This window comes from Lathyrus oleraceus, chromosome 4 (genome assembly GCF_024323335.1).
Source record: "Lathyrus oleraceus cultivar Zhongwan6 chromosome 4, CAAS_Psat_ZW6_1.0, whole genome shotgun sequence".
NCBI classification, from domain to species: domain Eukaryota; kingdom Viridiplantae; phylum Streptophyta; class Magnoliopsida; order Fabales; family Fabaceae; genus Lathyrus; species Lathyrus oleraceus.
The window spans coordinates 292,715,561-292,732,793 of NC_066582.1; the positions used below are offsets into that span (position 1 = coordinate 292,715,561).

The 17,233-nt window shown below is 39.3% G+C and overlaps 2 non-coding genes across 2 annotated transcripts; both read left to right on the forward strand.

Moving 5' to 3' along the window:
* The first annotated feature begins 5,435 nt into the window (after window positions 1–5,435).
* Window positions 5,436–5,542, forward strand: LOC127076903 (small nucleolar RNA R71). Its single transcript, XR_007786918.1, has one exon. It is a non-coding gene; the product is annotated as a small nucleolar RNA R71 (small nucleolar RNA).
* An 8,572-nt stretch (window positions 5,543–14,114) lies between these two features.
* On the forward strand, window positions 14,115–14,221 carry LOC127077979 (small nucleolar RNA R71). The gene has a single exon (XR_007787736.1). It is a non-coding gene; the product is annotated as a small nucleolar RNA R71 (small nucleolar RNA).
* The last annotated feature ends 3,012 nt before the right edge of the window (window positions 14,222–17,233 follow it).

The following is a 17,233-nucleotide window of genomic DNA, read 5'->3' on the forward strand; positions in this document are numbered from 1 at the left end:
TGTCTCTATCGGGTTCAAGGGGAACGATATTAACTTAGCTATCAGTCTGTCATAGGTGAAATCATCATTTATAGGTAAATGGTATGGCTTCAAATGCTCTAGTCTAGAAAGATGGTCAGCAACTACGTTTTCTGTTCCTTTTTTGTCTCGGATATCTAAGTCGAACTCTTGTAGCAAAAGTATCCATCTGAGTAACCTAGGTTTCACATCCTTTTTGCTTAGAAGGTAACGGATAACTGCATGGTCTGTATAGACTATAATCTTAGATCCGACAAGATAAGACCTAAATTTATCAATTGCAAAAACTACAGCTAGGAGTTCCTTCTCTGTTGTTGTATAATTAAGTTGAGCGGCATCTAGGGTTCTACTAGCATAATATATCACTTGTAATTTCTTATTTTTTCTTTGTCCTAAAACAGCTCCTACAGCGAAATCGCTAGCATCACACATTATCTCAAAAGGTTGAGTCTAATTCGGAGTTTGTAAAGTGGGTGCTGAAATTAGCGCTTGTTTTAAATGATTAAAAGCTTCGATACATTTTTCATTGAAAATGAATTCAACGTATTTCATCAGAAGCTCGGTCAGGGGTTTTGTTATTTTAGAGAAATCTTTGATAAAACGTCGGAAAAAAACCGGCATGTCCAAGAAAACTTCGGACTTCTCTAACATTCTTAGGAGGGTTAGAGTTTTCTATCACTTCTATCTTTTCTTTGTCGACCTCAATGCCTCTTTCAGATATTATATGTCCTAACACTATGCCTTCTTTAACCATAAAGTGTCACTTCTCCCAGTTTAATACAAGGTTAACTTCTACGCATCTTTCTAGGATTTTCTCAAGATTAATGAGGCGATTCTCAAAGTCAAACCCATATATCAAGAAATCATCCATGAAGACTTCCATAATTCCGTCGAGATAATCTGCGAAGATTGACATCATACAACGTTGGAAAGTAGTTGGCGCATTGCAGAGTTAAAACAACATTCGTCTGTAAGCAAATGTTCCGTAAGGACAGGTGAAGGTTGTTTTCTCTTGATCCTCGGGGTGTATGGGTATTTGGAAAAATCCAGAATATCCATCCTGATAACAAAATTAAGAGTGTCTGGCAAGACGCTCAAGCATTTGATCTATGAATGGAAAGGGGAAATGGTCTTTCCTAGTTGCCTTATTGAGTTTCCTATAGTCTATGCACATACGCCATCCACCTTCTATACGTTTGGCCACATGCTCGCCCTTCTCGTTCTGCACGACTATGATGCCTCCCTATTTGGGTACCACATGTACAGGACTTACCCATTTACTATCGGAGATCTGATAGATTATACCAGCTTCTAGCAGTTTAAGGACTTCCTTCTTTACCACCTCACTCATTACAGGGTTGATTCTTCTCTGATGTTCTCTAGAAGGTTTTGAATCCTCCTCTAGCGAAATCCTGTGCATACACACGGATGGGCTTATACCTTTTAAATCAGAGATGTTGTATCCTAAGGCAGAGGGGTATCTTCCTAAAACTTTCAAGAGTTGGTTTGTCTCGTCTTGGTTTAAGGTGGCACTAACTATTACTGGGCGGTTCATTTCTTTATCCAAAAACTCATATCTTAGGTTCTTGGGCAATTCCTTAAGTTGTTGAGCTGGTTTTTGAGAGTTTGGTGAAAGGTCTGGAGTAAGGGCCAAACATTCGTTAGTGTGAGGTTTTGTTACCTTTAGCTCGTCATCCTTTTCATTTGGGTTTGAAAATGGTTTGATCATAGGTTCTTCTTGATCAAATTCCCTTATGCATTCATCTATGATATCAATCGCGTAACATGCGGCTTCTATGATTGGTGCCATCAGGAACTTTGAAAGAATAAACTCTATCTTTTCATCTCCTACTTCGAAAGTTAATTTTCCTCTTTTAACATCTATTATAGCTCTGACTGTTGATAAAAATGGTCTACCTAAAAGGAAATGGATATCATCGTCTTCCTTGATATCCATGATCATAATGTCTGTCGAGATATAAAGTTGACCGATCCTAACGGGGATGTCTTCAAATATGCCTACAGGATACTTAACAGATCTATCAGCTAATTGGAGGGACATCTTAGTTGGTTGTAATTCTCCTAAGTTTAACCTTTTACACAAAGCTAAGGGCATTAAACTCACACTAGCGCCTAAGTTTAGGAAAGCTTTGTTGATCTCATGGCTCCCTAGAATGCAAGGTATAGAAACACTCCCGGGGTCTTTCTCCTTCTTAGCAAGTCTATTCTCGAAAATAAAGTTGCATTCCAAGGGTTTGGGATCGTCCAGCCTACATTTGTTGGTTAAGATGTCTTTGAGAAATTTGGCGTAAGATAGAATTTGGGTGATGGCTTCGGTGAAAGGAATCTCTACATGAAGCTTCTCTATTACTTTTATAAACTTTTGGTATTGGTTATCAATTTTGGTTTGTTTAAGTCTTTGCGGATATGGGATAGTGGTTTGTACGGAGGTGGTGGTTTGTAAGTTTTATCCTTGGCTTCTCCTTCTTGGTTGGTTTGTTTTTTGGGTTCCACTGGTTCCCCTCCTTTGTTGGTAGGTATATTTTCTTTAGAAGCTTTGGACTCACTCATTACTGGGTTATAAGTGTAACACCCTTCTAAAATACCCCAAATATTTAATTAAAATAGCAATATATCAATTAGAGTAATTATGCAATTAAGGGTGTCACACAATCATTTCACACCATTCACCATAATAACTGTCATGCTCTTTTATTAATTCAAAACATAAAGCATTTGCACAATACGCAGCGGATAGAAATCAAATCAATCATGCAAAACATGTAACACATTACATGTAAAATTATTCAACAAGGTAAAACATCCCGTCCCGATGTTACATCTATCAGAGCATGACCCACTAAGGAGACTACACTAGACTCCAAGCACTAGCTTCTACTCAATCACTGCTCGTTACCTGAAAAATAGTTATAAGGGTGAGTTCCTCAATCGATATAATAAACATTATAAAATATCATGTAATGCTAAGTAAATAACACATTAATCACCATAATCATATCACACATTCGGTAACAGCACATTAACTCAAATGGCATACTCAATACCAACACAATTCATACTCATACCCAATGCCAACACAAACACACATATAATATTGGAATACATCCATTCATATTATACGTCATACATACATTATGCAACGAGACTCCATGCATGCGGTACCGACTATTCGTGAACATATAGTTCACCTCACCGATCAAATCCAGATACGGCTACCAAGCCCACTAGTCCCACTCATTTGAGACCTAGTGACTCACTCACTAATTCCTCACCACGGGAATTAGCTACCACCAACTCACTAATTCCTCACCACGGGAATTAGCTACCACCAACTCACTAATTCCTCACCACGGGAATTAGCTACCACCATAAAGACCACAATATGCATGCTAAATCACCTAGCAATGCAAAATCATCAACAATAATCCACAATGGACATATGCTCACACTCTAAGCCATAAAACAGTCCATTCACCAACACATGCATAATATATACATTCGCAACATTATGCATATTTTCACGCATCATCAGCATATTTATCACATAATCATATCATGTCACGCCAATTAATCAATCACAGTATTAGCACACTCTACTAATACCTATACTACTCAAAACAACGGGAAATGATCCCTACTATATCACACACCGATATAGGCAACCATCAATTAGGTACACAACATTCAAATATTATTTTTTTTCACTTTTCACACAGTGTTAATCGGTTAACGCCCTGAGTTAACCGGTTAATGCAACACAGAACACGCTTCCTGGCAATTTACAACAGTGTTAACCGGTTAACGCCCTGGGTTAACCGGTTACCGCAGACTGAACAGCAATTTCTCAGAAATCACAACAGTGTTAACCGGTTAACGCCCTGGGTTAACCGGTTAACGCAAGCAAAACAGCAATACCTCACAATTCCTAACAGTGTTAACCGGTTAACACCCTGGGTTAACCGGTTAACGCAAGACAGAAAGTTGTTCCTGCGCTAACACGAAGCAGAATGCAGAATTCTCCGCATTTTCCGCCGTTGGAGGACTTCCGGACCTCCGATTCCGATTCCGTAAAAAGCTATACGTTCGGAAAATCACTACCCATCCAATTACAGATTCAATTACAGCTTTAACACAACTTATCCAACACAATTTTTCAGCATTCAACATCTCAATTAGGGTCAATTCAACGGTTTATAACTACCCATTACATGTTAACCCATAATACCCATTAAACGACGATAAACCCCCCTTACCTGAGTTAATCCGGCAATCCTTTAGCCTCAAGCTCTTCTCTTCTCCAACCTTCTTCCTCTTGCTCTGCCTCTTTGCCCTTTTCCTCTTTTTGAGCCGCTTCTCTGTTTTCACGTGAAAACTCTTTTTACCAAAAAATAGAACTCTTTTTCCTTATTTCCAACTTATATTTTTTCCAATAATTATTATTCCAATAATAATAATAATAATAATAATCCAAAAATTCCAATTATTTAATTAAATTAATAAATATAATATTAACTTAAATTAAATAATTATCTTATTTTTATCGGGGTGTTACAATAAGGCCCTTCGTAAGCGGTCCCACTTTGTAATATGATAGCGTTAGCTTGCCCTCGAGGGTTGAGTTGAGGTTTTCCAGGGAATTGTCCTCCAGGTGTAGTTTGCGGGTCTTGTTTTTGTGCTACCTATGAGATCTGGGTTTCAAGCATCTTCTTGTGAGTAATTATTTGATCAACCTTAGTACCTAATTGCGTTATCACTTCGTTTACGTGAATGTTCTAGTTTAGGAATTCTTTATTTTGCTGAGTCTGGCCTGATATAATGTTCTCCATGATCTTCTCAAGGTTAGGCTTCTAGGGCACAGCTTGTATAGGTTGATTTGGTTTTTGGGCTTGAAAACCGTGTGGTCTTTGAGGTGCAAAATTTGGATAGGGTTCTGGTTTTTATAGGAAAAATCCGGGTGATTCTTCCATCCAGGGTTGTAAATGTTTGAAAATGGGTTACCTTGGGCGTAATTCACTTGGTCGATGTTCAGGTCGTTCAAAAGGTTACATTCCGCCGATTCGTGTCCTTTAGATCCACAAAGTTCACACTCTGTATGGACTACCGCTGCGTTGTTAGAGCTTGTAGAAATATGTTCGACCTTAAGGGCTAAAGCGTCCATTTTCGCTTACATCATGTCCATAGAAATTATCTCATGTATTCCACCTTGGGTGTCCTTTTTCTCTACTGATGCTCATTCAGTTCCCCATTGGTAATGGTTTTGGGCCATATCCTCAATTAGGTCACAAGCTTTAGGGTAAGGTTTGTTCATCAACGCGCCACCAGAGGCAGCGTCGATGCTCATCTTTATGTTATAATGGAGTCCATTGTAGAAGGTATGAACAATCAGCCATTGTTCTAAGCCATGGTGTGGACAGACTCTTAACAGCTCATTGTATCTCTCCCAAGCTTCAAAAGGTGATTCTCCTTGGTTTTGAGTAAATCAAGTTATTTGGTTTCGAAGAACAGCAGTCTTACTAGGGGGAAAATATCTACCAAGGAATACTCTCCTAAGGTCTTCCCAGGTAGTTATTGAGTTAGCTGGAAGTGAATCTAACCATGAACGTGCTCTATCTCTGAGGTAGAAAGGAAAGAATCTTAAACGAATCGCATTAGGTGAAGCACCGTTGGATTTAAAGGTGTCGGCCAGTTGGATAAAGACTTTTAAATGTTGATTTGGGTTCTCAGTAGCGAGACCCGCAAATTGGTTTTGTTGCACTAATTGCAGTAAATATGGTTTTACTTCGAAATTATTGGCAGGAATGATGGGGTTTACTATACTAGAACTAGGTTCCTCGTCAGAGGGTTAGGCAAATTCCTTAAAAGGTCTCCGGTCATGATTCTCAGCCATAACTTTCTTAATTCGAATGAGTAAAAGCAAACTCATTGCCTGCTCATGGTAATCACTCTCTTAATATGGTAGATGGCTATCAGGAAGTTTCCGAGTGTGTGATGTGTGACGTATTCGTCTATCTTTGGTAGAAATGCACAAGATCCTATGTACTATTAGTGATTGTGAACACGACCACGACAATTGTGCAATCTGCAGTGTGAACTGATCGCTATATTTACAAGTGCACGAATCGCGTCAGAGTAATATAAAAGATTATCGATCCCACAGAGACCAAATCGTCAATATATCGATTACTATTATTACGATGTTTATCTAAAGCGATACAAATGAGATATTGATATCGCAAAATAACACTAAATAAAGAAAATGATAAATATAGTGCAAATAAAGATAGGCTTGAATGTATTTCACGTCAGTTAAACGATGCTTCGATTGTCTAAATAGAACTACTTATGGGGTAATATTTTCTACTCTTGAAAAGAATCCATTTAAAAGGAACTGTCGCTTTCGCGTATTCAGAATCGAGTTTACCCTTAAATTAAGGCCTTTTATTGTCACTTATAAAAGGTGCGCAGAAGCTAAAGTAGTAAACCTATTTTTAAGAAATAAGACTCGTAAGCTTAGTTGAAAAGTTATTTTGATTCAGAGAGTTTACCCAAGGAGTTTCCTTATTTCCAACTTATATATTTTCCAATAATTATTATTCCAATAATAATAATAATAATAATCCAAAAATTCCAATTATTTAATTAAATTAATAAATATAATATTAACTTAAATTTAATAATTATCTTATTTTTATCGGGGTGTTACAACTCTCCCCCACTAAAAGAGTTTTCGTCCTCGAAAACATACCTCAAGCGAATAACTCTGGATAGGACTCCTTCATCTGACTCTCAAGTTCCCAAGTCACATTGCCACCTGCTGGTCCTCCCCAAGCTACCTTCACCAAAGCAATCTCTTTACCCCGCAACTGCTTCAACTCTCGATCCTCGATCCTCATAGGTGATGTTTCAACAGTCAGGTTATCTCTCACCTGTACATCATCTACTTGGACCACATGCGACGGATCAGGAATGTACCTCCTCAACTGAGACACATGAAAAACCTCATGCAAATTCGCAAGTGACGGCGGTAAAGCGATACGATAGGCTACTTCCCCTATCCTCTCCAAAATCTGGTAAGGACCAATAAATCGAGGTGTCAACTTCTTCAACTTCAAAGCTCGACCAACCCCAGTTATCGGAGTAACACGAAGAAACACATGCTCTCCCTCTTGAAACTCAAGTGACTTCCTTCTCTTGTCGTGATAACTCTTCTGACGACTCTGAGCAATTCTCATCTTCTCCTGAATCATCTTAATCTTTTCCGTAGTTTGTTGAACAATCCCCGGTCCAACCACAGCACTCTCACCGGACTCATACCAACATAAAGGTGTCCGACATCTCCTACCATACAAAGCTTCAAACGGTGCCATACCAATGCTCGAATGAAAACTATTGTTGTAGGTAAACTCAATCAAAGGCAAATAACAATCCCAAGCACCTCCCTTTTCCAAAACACAAGCCCTTAAAAGATCCTCTAGTGACTGAATCGTCCTCTCAGTCTGACCATCAGTCTGCGGATGATATGCAGAACTCAATTTCAGCTTAGTTCCCAAAGCCCTCTGCAAACCTTCCCAGAACTTCGATGTAAATCTAGGATCTCTGTCCGAAACAATACTCGACGGAATACCGTGCAAACTTACAATTTTCTCAATATACAACTCAGCAAATCTCTCTAACGGATAATCCATTCTGATCGGAATGAAATGAGCCGATTTCGTCAATCTATCTACAATCACCCAAATAGCTTCAAAATTCTTACTTGTCCTCGGTAAACCAGAAACAAAATCCATACTGATACTATCCCACTTCCACTCTGGAATAGCCAACGGTTGCATTAGCCCAGACGGCTTCTGATGCTCAATCTTCGACTTCTGACAATTCAAACAAGAATAAACAAAACTCGCAATTTCTCTTTTCATTCCCGGCCACCAAAATAACTTTTTCAAATCATGATACATCTTCGTAGCCCCAAGATGAATACTCAGGCCACTACGATGTCCTTCCTCAAGAATACTCTTCTTAAGTTTGGTAACATCCGGAATACACACCCGATTACCAAATTTCAAAACACCATTCTCATCAACTCTGAATTCACCACCTTGATCTTGATTCACTAGAGTCAACTTATCAACCAAAAGCACATCAGATTTCTGACCCTCTCTAATCTCATCCAAAATACCACTCGTTAACTTCAACATTCCCAATTTAACACTATTGTGAGTACTCTCACACACCAAACTCAAGTCTCTAAACTGCTCAATTAAATCCAATTCCTTAACCATTAACATAGACATATGCAATGATTTCCGACTCAATGCATCAGCCACTACGTTTGCTTTACCCGGATGGTAATTCAAACCAAAGTCATAATCCTTCAGAAACTCTAACCATCTCCTCTGTCTCATATTCAGCTCTTTCTGATCAAACAAATACTTTAAACTTTTATGGTCACTGAAAACCTCAAATCTTGACCCGTACAAGTAATGCCTCCATAACTTCAGAACAAATACCACAGCTGCCAACTCTAAATCGTGTGTCGGATAGTTCCTCTCATGAACCCTCAGTTGTCTCGAAGCATAAGCTATAACCTGCTTGTTCTGCATCAACACACCACCCAAACCCAACAATGAAGCATCACAGTAAACCTCAAATGATTCCGACGAACTCGGTAATATCAGAATAGGAGCAGTAGTTAACCTTCTCTTTAACTCTTGGAAACCTTCTTCACATTTTGAGTCCCAAACAAACGCTTGCCCCTTTCTAGTCAACATCGTTAACGGTAACGCCAACTTAGAAAATCCCTCGATGAACTTCCTATAATAACCAGCCAAACCAAGAAAACTCCTTATCTCCGAAACTGACTTCGGAGCTTCCCACTTAGATACCGCTTCTATCTTAGAAGGATCAACAGCAACACCATCTCTTGAAATCACATGACCAAGAAAACTAACCTCTTCTAACCAAAATTCACACTTGGATAGTTTAGCAAATAACTTCTTTTCTCGTAGAACTCCTAAAACCACTCTCAAATGCTCAGCATGCTCTTCTTCAGATTTCGAATACACCAAAATATCGTCAATAAACACCACAACAAACTGATCTAGGTACGGATGGAAAATCCTATTCATATACTCCATAAACACTCCAGGCGCATTAGTCACACCAAAAGGCATTACAGAATACTCATAATGTCCATACCTCGTTCTGAAAGCAGTCTTCTGAATATCCTCAGTTTTCACACGTATCTGATGATATCCCGACCTCAAATCTATTTTGCTGAACACACTCGCACCAACTAACTGATCCATCAAATCATCAATCCTCGGCAAAGGATACCGATTCTTGATCGTCACTTTATTCAGTTGTCTGTAGTCCACACACAACCTCATAGTACCTTCTTTCTTCTTAACCAATAACACTGGTGCACCCCACGGTGACACACTCGGACGAATAAACTTCTTATCCAACAAATCTTCCAACTGACTCTTCAATTCAGTTAACTCAACAGCAGACATACGGTACGGAGCCATCGATATCGGCCTAGTACCAGGTACCAAATCAATCGAGAACTCAACTTCACGCTCTGGCGGTAATTCATTCACTTCTTCAGGAAACACATCAGGAAAATCACACACCACAACTAGATCGCAAATCACCAGTTTATCTTTAGCCTCCAAAGTCGCTAACAGCATAAACAACTCTGCCCCATCTGCTACTGCCTTATTCACCTGCCTCGTTGATAGAAACAAACTCTTTCCTTCCTCAATCTCAGGAAAAATCACAGTCTTATCAAAACAATTGATATAGACTCGGTTAAACACCAACCAGTTCATACCCAGAATAACATCAATCTGCACAAGTGGAAGACACACTAGGTCCATCCCAAAGTCTCTACCAAAAATACTCAAAGGACAATTTAAACAAACTGAAGTAGTAGTCACTGAACCCTTCGCAGGAGTATCAATCACCATACTTCCATGCATCCCAGATATCTCTAACTTAAGTTTCACAGCACAATCCAAAGATATAAAGGAATGAGTCGCACCTGTGTCAATAATAGCTACAAGAGGAAATCCATTAATATAACACGTACCTCGGATCAAACGATCATCTGCAAAAGTCTCAGAACCCGATAAAGCAAAGACCTTGCCTCCCGACTGGTTCTCTTTCTTCGGCTTAGGACACCGTGGACTGATATGAACCACCTCTCCACAGTTGAAACAAGTCACAGTCTTCAACCGGCACTCTGCAGCCAAGTGACCACCTTTGCCACACTTGAAACACTTCTTCTCAGCATTGGTACACTCATGGACACGATGTCCAGCCTGACCACATCTGTAACACTTAGCAGGGGCACTAGAGTCTCCCCCACTAGGTCTTTTCATCCCACTCTGTCTCTGGAAACCTTTGCCAGCTGCATACGGTTTCCCACGATCATTCTGATTCTTGCCTTTCCTATCAACCCTCTGCTGATAGCTCTCCGCTCTGGCTTTGGTATCCTGTTCAAAAATCCTGCAACAGTCAACCAAATCAGAAAACACTCTAATCCGCTGATATCCAATAGCCTGCTTGATCTCGGGACGCAACCCGTTCTCAAACTTCACACATTTCGAGAATTCCCCAGTAGCCTCATCATAGGGAGTGTAATACTTCGACAGCTCTGTGAACTTAGCAGCATACTCAGTAACAGACCGATTGCCCTGCTTCAATTCTAAGAACTCTATCTCTTTCTTTCCTCTGACATCCTCTGGAAAGTACTTCCTCAGGAATCTCTCTCTGAACACCGCCCAAGTGATCTCAGCATTCCCAGCAGCTTCCAACTCAGTGCGGGTAGCAACCCACCAATCATCTGCTTCTTCTGACAGCATATGCGTACCGAACCTGACCTTCTGGTTATCGACACACTCAGTCACTCGGAAGATTCTCTCGATCTCCTTCAACCACTTCTGAGCACCATCTGGATCGTATGCTCCCTTGAACATTTGAGGATTGTTCTTCTGGAACTCACTCAGTTGACGAGCAGCTCCCATTCCCACAACATTCGGATTCCCTCCAAGTACTCCAGCTAGCATACCCAGAGCCTCAACAATCGCAGCATCATCTCTACCTTTTCCAGCCATCTCTATTCTGAAAACCCAATCAAGCTAAAACAATAAGTACTGATAGGGTTACACAACACCTATCCCGTACAGGGGAACAGAATAATTACGACTCGAGTCGACCGACTATGCTCTGATACCACTAATGTAACACCCTTCTAAAATACCCCAAATATTTAATTAAAATAGCAATATATCAATCAGAGTAATTATGCAATTAAGGGTGTCACACAATCATTTCACACCATTCACCATAATAACTGTCATGCTCTTTTATTAATTCAAAACATAAAGCATTTGCACAATACGCAGCGGATAGAAATCAAATCAATCATGCAAAACATGTAACACATTACATGTAAAATTATTCAACAAGGTAAAACATCCCATCCCGATGTTACATCTATCAGAGCATGACCCACTAAGGAGACTACACTAGACTCCAAGCACTAGCTTCTACTCAATCACTGCTTGTTACCTGAAAAATAGTTGTAAGGGTGAGTTCCTCAATCGATATAATAAGCATTATAAAATATCATGTAATGCTAAGTAAATAACACATTAATCACCATAATCATATCACACACTCGGTAACGGCACATCAACTCAAATGGCATACTCAATACCAACACAATTCATACTCATACCCAATGCCAACACAAACACACATATAATATTGGAATACATCCATTCATATTATACGTCATACATACATTATGCAACGAGACTCCATGCATGCGGTACCGACTATTCGTGAACATATAGTTCACCTCACCGATCAAATCCAGATACGGCTACCAAGCCCACTAGTCCCACTCATTTGAGACCTAGTGACTCACTCACTAATTCCTCACCACGGGAATTAGCTACCACCAACTCACTAATTCCTCACCACGGGAATTAGCTACCACCAACTCACTAATTCCTCACCACGGGAATTAGCTACCACCATAAAGACCACAATATGCATGCTAAATCACCTAGCAATGCAAAATCATCAACAATAATCCACAATGGACATATGCTCACACTCTAAGCCATAAAACAGTCCATTCACCAACACATGCATAATATATACATTCGCAACATTATGCATATTTTCACGCATCATCAGCATATTTATCACATAATCATATCATGTCACGCCAATTAATCAATCACAGTATTAGCACACTCTACTAATACCTATACTACTCAAAACAACGGGAAATGATCCCTACTATATCACACACCGATATAGGCAACCATCAATTAGGTACACAACATTCAAATATTAATTTTTTTCACTTTTCACACAGTGTTAACCGGTTAACGCCCTGGGTTAACCGGTTAACGCAACACAGAACACGCTTCCTGGCAATTTACAACAGTGTTAACCGGTTAACGCCCTGGGTTAACCGGTTAACGCAGACAGAACAGCAATTTCTCAGAAATCACAACAGTGTTAACCGGTTAACGCCCTGGGTTAACCGGTTAACGCAAGCAAAACAGCAATACATCACAATTCCTAACAGTGTTAACCGGTTAACACCCTGGGTTAACCGGTTAACGCAAGACAGAAAGTTGTTCCTGCGCTAACACGAAGCAGAATGCAGAATTCTCCGCATTTTCCGCCGTTGGAGGACTTCCGGACCTCCGATTCCGATTCAGTAAAAAGCTATACGTTCGGAAAATCACTACCCATCCAATTACAGATTCAATTACAGCTTTAACACAACTTATCCAACACAATTTTTCAGCATTCAACATCTCAATTAGGGTCAATTCAACGGTTTATCACTACCCATTACATGTTAACCCATAATACCCATTAAACGACGATAAACCCCCCTTACCTGAGTGAATCCGGCAATCCTTTAGCCTCAAGCTCTTCTCTTCTCCAACCTTCTTTCTCTTGCTCTGCCTCTTTGCCCTTTTCCTCTTTTTGAGCCGCTTCTCTATTTTCACGTGAAAACTCTTTTTACCAAAAAATAGAACTCTTTTTCCTTATTTCCAACTTATATATTTTCCAATAATTATTATTCCAATAATAATAATAATAATAATAATCCAAAAATTCCAATTATTTAATTAAATTAATAAATATAATATTAACTTAAATTAAATAATTATCTTATTTTTATCGGGGTGTTACAATAAGGCCCTTCGTAAGCGGTCCCACTTTGTAATATGATAGCGTTAGCTTGCCCTCGAGGGTTGAGTTGAGGTTTTCCAGGGAATTGTCCTCCAGGTGTAGTTTGCGGGTCTTGTTTTTGTGCTACCTATGAGATCTGGGTTTCAAGCATCTTCTTGTGAGTAATTATTTGATCAACCTTAGTACCTAATTGCGTTATCACTTCGTTTACGTGAATGTTCTAGTTTAGGAATTCTTTATTTTGCTGAGTCTGGCCTGATATAATGTTCTCCATGATCTTCTCAAGGTTAGGCTTCTAGGGCACAGCTTGTATAGGTTAATTTGGTTTTTGGGCTTGAAAACCGTGTGGTCTTTGAGGTGCAAAATTTTGGATAGGGTTCTGGTTTTTATAGGAAAAATCCGGGTGATTCTTCCATCCAGGGTTGTAAATGTTTGAAAATGGGTTACCTTGGGCGTAATTCACTTGGTCGATGTTCAGGTCGTTCAAAAGGTTACATTCCGCCGATTCGTGTCCTTTAGATCCACAAAGTTCACACTCTGTATGGACTACCGCTGCGTTGTTAGAGCTTGTAGAAATATGTTCGACCTTAAGGGCTAAAGCGTCCATTTTCGCTTACATCATGTCCATAGAAATTATCTCATGTATTCCACCTTGGGTGTCCTTTTTCTCTACTGATGCTCATTCAGTTCCCCATTGGTAATGGTTTTGGGCCATATCCTCAATTAGGTCACAAGCTTTAGGGTAAGGTTTGTTCATCAACGCGCCACCAGAGGCAGCGTCGATGCTCATCTTTGTGTTATAATGGAGTCCATTGTAGAAGGTATGAACAATCAGCCATTGTTCTAGGCCATGGTGTGGACAGACTCTTAACAGCTCATTGTATCTCTCCCAAGCTTCAAAAAGTGATTCTCCTTGGTTTTGAGTAAATCAAGTTATTTGGTTTCGAAGAACAACAGTCTTACTAGGGGGAAAATATCTACCAAGGAATACTCTCCTAAGGTCTTCCCAGGTAGTTATTGAGTTAGCTGGAAGTGAATCTAACCATGAACGTGCTCTATCTCTGAGGTAGAAAGGAAAGAATCTTAAACGAATCGCATTAGGTGAAGCACCGTTGGATTTAAAGGTGTCGGCCAGTTGGATAAAGACTTTTAAATGTTGATTTGGGTTCTCAGTAGCGAGACCCGCAAATTGGTTTTGTTGCACTAATTGCAGTAAATATGGTTTTACTTCGAAATTATTGGCAGGAATGATGGGGTTTACTATACTAGAACTAGGTTCCTCGTCAGAGGGTTGGGCAAATTCCTTAAGAGGTCTCCGGTCATGATTCTCGGCCATAACTTTCTTAATTCGAATGAGTAAAAGCAAACTCATTGCCTGCTCATGGTAATCACTCTCTTAATATGGTAGATGGCTATCAGGAAGTTTCCGAGTGTGTGATGTGTGACGTATTCGTCTATCTTTGGTAGAAATGCACAAGATCCTATGTACTATTAGTGATTGTGAACACGACCACGACAATTGTGCAATCTGCAGTGTGAACTGATCGCTATATTTACAAGTGCACGAATCGCGTTAGAGTAATATAAAAGATTATCGATCCCACAGAGACCAAATCGTCAATCTATCGATTACTATTATTACGATGTTTATCTAAAGCGATACAAATGAGATATTGATATCGCAAAATAACACTAAATAAAGAAAATGATAAATATAGTGCAAATAAAGATAGGCTTGAATGTATTTCACGTCAGTTAAACGATGCTTCGATTGTCTAAATAGAACTACTTATGGGGTAATATTTTCTACTCTTGAAAAGAATCCATTTAAAAGGAACTGTCGCTTTCGCGTATTCAGAATCGAGTTTACCCTTAAATTAAGGCCTTTTATTGTCACTTATAAAAGGTGCGCAGAAGCTAAAGTAGTAAACCTATTTTTAAGAAATAAGACTCGTAAGCTTAGTTGAAAAGTTATTTTGATTCAGAGAGTTTACCCAAGGAGTTTCCTGATTTTAAATCTATCAGCGCATCCGAAAATAGTTTCAAAAATCGTTTTTCCTTAAAGTGATAAAAGTTCCTAGTTAACTAAGCTAGGGTGCTTTCACACTCCTTGAGTAGTTAAAATTAACCAAGTTTGTTTTAGAAAACTCGAATTAAAAATCAAAACAGCCCCTAAAGCATTTCTACAGATGCAATATGTGAAACATCTCTTTAATCGCGATCCTTACATTCTAACCTTTAAAAGATTTAGCCAGACATGGTAATACAAACAAATACAACGATATTGAACATGATGAAAAAAAGTTTAGAATGCAAGGCGTGAAAAACAAGTAAAGCGTGTAAAACAATTAAAACGAGCAATAAAGATAATGGCGAGAAAAATAAATAAAGTAAAGACAATGGCAGGAAATTATATAAAGTAAAGCATGACAAGGAATTAAATAAATTAAGGCATGGCAAGTAAAATAAAAAGGTGATGAAATTAGAACCTGCTCCAAATGGAGGTTTTAAATCTGGTACAACGAAGTAAATGAACCTTTGACTTTGAAAATAAAGATGACGGCAAAATCAAAGTGCTCCAACTCAATTACACTAGGGTGTGATAACCCCTCGATGTGATGGATTACCACTTTTACAGATGATATTATAGTCTTAGTGTTATAAACTAAGTTGTATGATTTGGAAGGGAACTAGAACAACCTATTTATAGAGGAACTCAACAGCATGCAAAGACCAGGATGTCCTTCAACTGCTCTTTAGTGGGAATGTGGAATTCAAAGGTGGCGCCTGCTACCCCTCCATGGCGCCCACCATGTGAGTAAATGGGAAAGTTCATGGGATCGTGGCAGTTTCCTTCTGGTAGAGGGATGATGTGTCATGGCTTCTCCTATAGCAGCCGCTATGCAGAACGCCATGAGTACAATATTTGCCGAAAACTCTAATTTTTTGGTCTTTTTGCTCCGTTTCTTCTACAAAGGTCCTGAAAGAGCTAAATACCTAAAAACAACACAAAATAAAGCATAACACAAGCAAAATGATAATAAAGACCTAATAAACATGTGCAATCCGAGTCAAATACACGGTGTGACTGTGGATCAATTTGACCACATTGTGGATAACATCACTTCCTACAACAACTTGAGCTTTTGTGATGAAGAACTTTTTGAGGAAGGCATAAATAACAATTTAGAACTGCATATATCGATGAACTGTAAGGAGGATGCATTGTCAAATGTGTTGGTTGACTATGAAGGCGCTCCGATGAGGTATAGTGGTGTAATCGTTAAGGCATTTGATGGTTCTTGCAAAACCGTCATGGATATCCACCCGGCCTATAGCTGCTTGTTGGGAAGGCCATGGATACATGAGGCTGGAGCTGTGACGTCCACCCTGCATTAGAAACTGAAATTTGTGAAGAATGGCAAGCTTGTCATTGTGGGTGGAGAGAAAGCACTGTTGGTAAGCCATCTGTCATCTTTTTCATATGTGGAAGCTGAGGAGGAGGTTGGAACTCCGTTCCAAGCTCTATCTATTGTGGAAGTGAAGAAAACTAGGGAACCCATGTCCTCTTTCAAAGATTACTTGGATTATTGAAGATGGCAGTTCAGATTAGTGGGGCCATATGGTAGAGGTCGCCGAGAACAAGAATATAGTCGGTTTGGGATTCCAGCAACGGCCGTTTAAAGTCAAGGTTGAAGATGTGCAACCTAGTTTCTGTAGCGGAGGGTTCATCCATGGTAATGAACAACACTCAGCTGCAGTGATTGAGGAAGATGAAGATGGAGACTACACCAATTTTGTGAGGCATGGAAAAACATGCAACAATTGGATCGTTGTCAATGTTCCTTTTATTGTTCATCTCTTTAAGTAATTGTTTTATTATTTTGAAAATCCGTCTCCTATGCCTAGGGGAGAAGTGATCATTGTTAGACATCTTTCAATTTGATCATTAATAAAATATAAT